Raw genomic sequence first — 7931 nt, 5'->3', positions numbered from 1 at the left:
GTACATTGGCCTAAAGTAAAGAATGTCCATGTTAAAAGTAAAGATTAGATGTCTCCCTTCCCGGGATGCCAATGCTGATACTCTTTCAACGATAAGACTCCTTTCCCTGATGCCAAGGTCACACTGACTCGCTGTGTGGTGCTGATCTTTTTTTTTAACCTTGAAGGAATGTATCCCTGACTTGTTTAATGTTCTTTGTTCTGACAACATATAAAACTGCTGAAAACCGTGCTTCTCTGGAGCAGTTCCTCAGAGTTATCTGAGATGCTCTCTTGAAGCTGTAGTCCTCAGTTTGGCTCAAAAGAACTCTTCTATTCCTATTATAGATTGTTAATTGATTATTTTCGTTGACACCAGCATAGGCCGCCACCACGACGAGGGCATCGGAGGTCAGTGCCAGGCTCCATGGGTGCTACGATGGCTCTGCAGACTTGATATGAGGACAGGAGGGACCCAGAGCCGTGCAACGCCCGGGTGCCACGCTGCCCTGGTCAGCCACAAGGATGCTGCTGCTGGAATCCACAGCCACTCCCGTGGGGGCGTTGAACTGCCCGTTGCCCTCCTGTGGGAGCCAGACCTGAAGAGGAACTCTGCCAGCCCCGTCCACCTTCATGGAATGGTTATGGAAATCTATTGCTACAATCTCATTCTTGTTCACAAGATGGAGCCCTGCGAAGTGTTGGTCAGTGGCCTCATGGCCCCCCAAATGGCCAACCAGCTTGCCAGTGGGCCAGAAGTTAAAGCTGCAGCAACTTCTCAAACACAATGATATGTCCATTCACTTCTATGGCTACTCCCTTGGGGCCTGTGAGGCAACCAGCTCCAATCTTGGTCTTGAACTTGCCCTCAGAAGAAAAGATGCTGACCCAATGGTTTTCATAGTCTGCCTTGAAAATGTCTCCATCGGTGTCCACTGCCACACCTATGGGCACTGCAGCTGCCCAGGGGAGGCCCTCGAACCCCATAGTGGAACTTGAACTGGTCCTCATTGGAGAAATCCTGGTACCATGGTTATCGCTGCCTGCACCTAGCTGTGGACACACCCTGTAAGTGGATGGATTCATGCTTCTCCCTTCCAGGCTGTCCTTCCTTCTGCTGCCCTTGCTGTGCGTGAAGCTGGGCCTCTGCAGGCGGTGGGGATTGGGTGCTGGGCTTCACATTGTCCAGGGAAGGTGGCAGGTCCCAAGATGCCAGGCAGACACGCTGCTAGGCTAACATTTTTATACACACCAAAATCTAAGAATGACACCCAGACTGGTTAAAAGGAAATTCCTTCCAAAACACGACGTTAACCTCGTGGGTTTTAAGGAAAAGAACACAACTAATTCAATAAAGGACACATTTTTTTCTTCCTTAAAATAGAGGATTAGGTCTTTAATTATAGATGCTTATAAGGAAGGAAAAAAGTCTCTTTGATCTACTGTATCCTCCCAGAATAGGAAATTCTTTCAAGTGACGTGTTCCCTTTAAGTTCTCAAGGTTAATGAAGCAAGCTCTTTTGAAGCTGGTGTCTGGTTGTATCCTACAGGCATGCCCTCCCCTTTTTTTTTTTATTGGCGTATAGTCGATTTACAATGTTGGGTTAGTTTCTGCTGTACAGCAAAGTGAATCAGCGGTACATATATCCATTCTTTTTTAGATTCTTTTCGCATATAGGTCATTACACAGGCATGGCCCTTGAGACGAAATATCTTTGCTGCCAAGTTCACATGGTTTAAATATTTTGTGGTAATTCTCCAAATACTATAGATTCCCCCCTATCCCATTTCTGTTGAAAACTGCATGAGCAGGAGAAAGAGATTAAATTTAGATTTTTCTTTTCTGGGAAAACTAACTTTAAAAAAAATTAGATTAAATTGATTTTTCAGGATAGATGGTTCAGTTGTGTATGCTAACTAGAAGGGTAGGTAAAATCTAAACATTAGAGATCTCAACATTATTTTCATTCGGTTTTAAGGTGTGTTAAATTTATTCCTGCAAAGCTATTTCCCCAATTATACTCTCCTTAGCTTAATAGAAAACTCTTGCATTCCTTTGTTCATACATTAAATTTTTGCTTGAAAACTGCCTCGATCTAGCTGATGATAAAATTTTTTTCATTGAAAATTTTAATGCAGGCTTATAAGCTAGTTTAAATAAGAAAGCCCTTAGAAAAGTGTTTAACTTTGATGTTTTTGAAGCAAATGAAGATAAGCAAGAATGGACTCTGTCTTGGTCTTCAGCCAAAAAGGCACAGGATTTTGAGTCCAAAAGAATGGATTTGTGTCAATTCCATCGCTGACTGGCTGTGTGAACTCTGATATGTTTAACCTCTTCCCACCTCAATGTCTATCTACGAGGTAGAAATGATCATTTCTATACTATCTACCTGCATAAACGTAATGAGAAGTAGATGTATAAGAAAGTGCTTTATAAATTAAAACTCTACACCAGTGGTCATTAACATTTTATTGTCTGGATTCCTTTGAGAAACTGAAAAATATATGCTTTCCTACACATTTCTCACACATACCCCAAAGCACTTAAAAATATACTCAAAACCTTTATTTCATTTATAGTTGGGACCCGGATGGGGAGGGAATGATTTGAAACCCTGTGGTACAGCAAATGCAAGAGCTGTGGGACAGAAATGAGCTTGGTCTGTTTGAGGTTATTTGTATAAATTGCAATATATACAGCATAAACAAGGCCACTATGTCTGAATGGTAGTGGATGTAAGGGAAGAGGTTTGAGCTGAGTTCAAAGAAGTAGACAGAAGTCTACTAAGAAGTAGACCGCTTTCAGGAAAACAGGAGACACTTGAGGGGTTTAAGCAGAGGAATGATCAAAATCAGACTTAAGTTGAGAAAGATCTGTTGTATGAAAAATGGACTGTAGGGGGAGTAAGTTTACAGGATATGGTGTGTGAGGGATTGAGCCTCCCTCTCTGCCTGGCCCCCAGCTCTAAATTTGTGGCCCAAGCAACTTGATGAATGCCTGTGACGTTTACCTATGGCATCTTACCTGTGGAATGCTGGAGCCCAGGTATGAGAGAGGTATTCAATTCTATTCTCTTAGACTGTACTGTATTATGTAGCCAGTGATGACTGCCACCATTTTCTCTCCTACTTCGTAAGGATTTAAACAAAAGTAATAGGGGGTGATGGCAGCTTTGGGGCTCCCCAATCCTTGTCACAGTTACAGTATTGTGTTCTCCCAGGAAGACCAAGGGATAACACACTGTTAAGAGGTTTGCATATTACCCCCCAAATGACCTGAATATCAACCTGTAAATATATATTTACCAGTCAGCAAAACTTTCATTCGCATTTTTTACTTACAAGAGTCTAAAGGGGGGAATTCCCTGGCCGCCCAGTGGTTAGGACTCCACGCTTTCACTGCTGAGGGCCCGGGTTCAATCTCTGGTCAGGGAACTGAGATCCCATAAGCCACACGGCAAAGCCAAAACAAAACAAAAAAAGTCTAAAGAGCTTAGAAATTTGATATCAGGCTATGATTGGTAGAATGTTGCTTTAGGCCATGTTTTTCCAATTGCAAAAAAAAATATTTTTTTAATATGGAGTCGCTAATTTTTTTTAGACCTCAACTGTGGTGGGACGAGTCCATTCTGAGGTAATTTAATCAAAATTAAATGCACTCATAGGAAGATATGAGTAAAATATAGTATACAATGTCCATACAATATGTATTACTAATAAAAACATTTATGTAGTGCTTTTTCATATAAAATTAGAGATTATACACTATAAAATACCTTTTGCTATTTTATTGCAGTTTTAAAAATATTCTGCAGTTCTCTGCATTTAACACAGAAGTTTAATATTTAATGGCTTCATACACGTAGAAACTGAAGCCAGGTTACTTTTGTACAACAGTGGAAACGAGGATTCCCTGTGCTTTTGTTAAATTAAAAGCATTCGTAATTATTTCTCAGAAGAGTTAGTCATTAATTAAGGTTTATGAAGTGCTTAGGGAGTGTCATAAGGAAATATACCAAGTCTCACAAGCCCTGTAACATGGAAACCTAGATTTGAAGAAATTAGTAGAATTGCCCATTTAGCATGAATCTTGATAGTTTAAGTCGTCAATTCTGACCAATGCAGAAAGTAAAAGGAAAGAGAACCAAGTTCATCAATTAAATGAAAATGCAGCTGCCCCAGGCCAGGTGGATACGTGTACAAGCTGAGTGAAATAGAACCCTCCAGTTGTTGCCAGGAGCTATTGATGTGATGACTAAAAACATTACCACCATCACCAGTGCATTTAAGCCTTATTCATTAAAAAAAAATTGTCTGGGAAGGGAGCTTAATGAGAGTTTTCTTCTTTTTATATTTTCATTGAGTGGTTCTAGATGTTTTGTTTTGATCAGAGAAGTCTCTCAGAAAGTTCCCCAAATGAATATTTAATGCTACTGGAAATAGGCGTGGACAACAGGCCTTTGAAAGAAAAGAGCATTTAAATATTTTTTTCTCCTAGTTATAAAGTAATACTTTCTCACCATAGAAAATCTGTAAAATACAGAAAATAATTGTTTTTTATAAGTGACTTTTAATCATACCACCAAGAGATGGCTACCGTTAACAGTTTTTTCCTCACCAGCTAATGCTCCATGGTGGTATGAACTGTGTTGATTTTAGTTCATCACTGTAACCCTACTACCTAGCACAGTGCCTGGAACAGTTGGCACACCTAATTAATACTTATTCAATGAGTGAACATATTAATATTTCCTTCTAGTATTTTTATGCATACGTTAGCTTGTCTGTTAATAATATGGGGTCCATACTGTACTTTTTCACTTTTCGTTATCTCCTGAGGCTTTTCTCATGATAGCCAGTATCTTTTCATCTAAAGTATGATTTTGCATAATGCATAATGTTGCATCCAATTTCATACCTCATTTAACCATTTTCCTATGCAAATGAAATCATATAGTATGTACTGTTTCTTGTCTTGTTTCTTTTTGTTCACCATAATGTTTTTGAGATTCATCCATACTGTTGCATGCATCAGTAATTATTTCCTTTTTATTAGCTGAGTAGTATTCTACTGTTTGGGTAATTATTGCTGTTGGGTAAAATACCCAAGAGTAGAATTACTGAATCATAGAGTAGGTGTATATTTAACTTTACAAGCAACTTTCAAAGTAGTTGTAGCATTTTACTCTCCCACCAGCGATGTAGGAGAGTTGCTCCCATCCTTGCCAACACTTCCGTGTTGAGAGTCATTTTCTAAAATTAATTAATTGATTAATTAATTATTTTTGGCTGCGTTGGGTCTTCGTTGCTGCGCACGGGCTTTCTCTAGTTGCGGCGAGCGGGGGCTACTCTTCATTGCGGTGCGCGCTTTTCTCATTGCGGTGGCTTCTCTTGTTGCGGAGCACAGGCTCTAGGTGGGTGGGCTTCAGTAGTTGTGGCACGTGGGCTCAGTAGGTGTGGCTCGCAGGCTCTAGAGCACAGGCTCGGTAGTTGTGGCGCACGGGCTTAGTTGCTCCGCGGCATGTGGGATCTTCCTGGACCACAGCTCGGAACCGTGTCCCCTGCATTCTTAACCACTGCGCCATCAGGGAAGCCCGAGAGTCTTTAATTTTAGCTCTTCTACTAGGCTAGTAAAGTGGTATCTCAGTATGGTTTATTTTACATTTCCCTGGTGACTAACAATGTTGAGAATCTTTTCATTGGCTATACATATATCTTCTTTGATTGATACTGCCAAATCCCTTTCCAGAGAGATTGTGCTAATTTATAATTCTACCAAGAGTGTCACCTTTTTAAAATGTTTTCCACTTTGCTATGTGAAAAATACCATCTTGTTTTAATTCTCATATTTTATTACTTATAAAGTTTGGTGATAAGGAGTGGCTCCAATTTGAGACCCAGGGACTTCCCTGGCGGTGCAGTGATTAAGACTGTGCTTCGGGCTTCCCTGGTGGCGCAGTGGTTGAGAGTCCGCCTGCCGATGCAGGGGACACGGGTTCGTGCCCTGGTCCAGGAAGATCCCACATGCCGCGGAGCGGCTGGGCCCGTGAGCCACGGCCGCTGAGCCTGCGTGTCCGGAGCCTGTGCTCTGCAACGGGAGAGGCCACAGCAGTGAGAGGCCTGCGTACCTCAAAAAAAAAAAAAAAGGCTCTGTGCTTCCACTGCAGGGGGCATAGGTTCAATCCCTGGTTGGGGAAATAAGATCCTGCATGCTGCCCAGTGTGGCCAAAAAAACAAAGATATCTGAGATCCAGATAGTTGGTTACTTCTTCCACAACTATTATTGGATAATCCATCTCTTCACATTGGTTTGCAATGTTTTCCTAAACTCTTTGTTTTTAGCCATCCTGTTTGTTCTTCCAGATGACGTTTAGCCTCTACTACGCTGCAGGGACCAATTTATTTTTGACCATTAGAAATTTGCTCTGTTTGATAGATGTGTGGAGCTCTGATTACTTCCTAAGTGAAGAACTTCCTCAGGATATCTGAACAATTCTCTTGGGTGGAAGCCTGAAGTCAAGACCCAAGAAAACAGAACCAAAATCTATTCAGCTCCCTCAGGTGCTCCTGCCTTGCTGGGATTGCTATGAATGGCCTTAGGCCAAAACTGCAAGGCATAATTCAGGGTCTGACTCCAGTGTGTATCCCCAGATCTCCCCCCAATACATAAATCTATAGTAAAGGAGATTTGGTTTAACTCCTATAATCTTTTACCTGGAAGCTGTACAAAAGAACTTTCTGCTACGATGGAAGTGTCCTATTCTACCACATCCAATTAGTTAGCCACTAGCCACAGGTAGCTATCAAGCACTTACGTGGCTAGTGCACTTAAAGAAATGAATATTTAAATTTTATTTAATTTAAATGTACAGAGCCACCTATGACTACTCATTGGCCACCACAGTAACTGTTAAGACCGGTTTGCCTGTAATTTGCATATACTTCCTTGGATCTCAGTTTCAATATTCCACTATCACGGCTAAAATCAAAATACTTTTGACTTTACCAGGCACTATACTCGATGAGGGAAGACAGTTTCTATTCTAGGCTTACAATTTAAGGAGAGAAAAGGTCAGTTTTTAACCTGGAGAGGACCCAGATTGCTGACTCTACGGAGACTTGGCCATCGTGTTCCACAGTAAGGATGACCGAGGGAGGCAGGTACTGTGTCACTGCGTCAGAGGGGAAGAAGGGATCGCTCCTAGCTGTGTAGGTGACACGCAGAACTTATGAACAGGTCAGTTCCTTGCACAGAGGAGGTCTGGCCCAGGGGCTCCATGGAGCCGGCTGCCGTCCCCTTTCTGACAAGTGCAAAGGCAGAGAGGAGGCCACGGCACCTAGCGGAGGGTCTTATCCACCCACTCGGAAACCGCCCCTCCCCGCGCACTACTGGATTAGAACTAGGATGGACGCGATCGTCCTTCTTACTATACTAACCGCCCTCGAAAAATGTGACAACTTAAACCAGGGGTTTAAATGGGTTTGCTGACTGGGGGGAGGGTAAACTGTGGGAAGGAGCCTGATCAACTTGATAACGTCTCCTAGACAGAGTGGGGGGGAGACCCCGAGGAAAGGGAGGGAGGTCACCCGTGGGGAAGGTCTGGGAAGACAAGGGCTCCCTGCAAGGTGGCCCCAAGCGGACAGGAGGTGCACTGCTCCGCCGAGAGGCTGCTGGGTCGCTCGGGCCGGGTCACAAGATGGCCGCTGCTCCACTGGGGGTTTTGGTGCAGGACCGAGGGGCCGCTGTTAGGTGCTCCAGGCCCGGGCGGCGCATGCAGCCGAGAAGGAGTCAGCTGCAGGAGGGGCAGGCAGAGAAGGGAACACTACTGTCGGAAGCTAAAGCGGAAGGAAGCGCGCGTGCGCGGAGGGCGGCCGCTCGGGCCGAGAGCCTCCGCGCGAAGGGTAAAGCCGGGATCGCTGACTGCCCGGGAGTGGGAGGTCAGGCGGCCGAGC

At 43.4% G+C, this 7931-nt stretch overlaps 1 pseudogene; it reads right to left on the bottom strand.

The window, feature by feature from the left end:
- Window positions 1–412: 412 nt before the first annotated feature.
- LOC136124997 (tripartite motif-containing protein 3 pseudogene) lies at window positions 413–1532 on the bottom strand (annotated as a pseudogene).
- Window positions 1533–7931: the final 6399 nt, after the last annotated feature.

This window comes from Phocoena phocoena, chromosome 6 (genome assembly GCF_963924675.1).
Source record: "Phocoena phocoena chromosome 6, mPhoPho1.1, whole genome shotgun sequence".
In the NCBI taxonomy this organism is placed as follows: domain Eukaryota; kingdom Metazoa; phylum Chordata; class Mammalia; order Artiodactyla; family Phocoenidae; genus Phocoena; species Phocoena phocoena.
The sequence above is the reverse complement of the archived record's forward strand: the minus strand, read 5'-3'. Positions and strand labels throughout refer to the sequence as shown.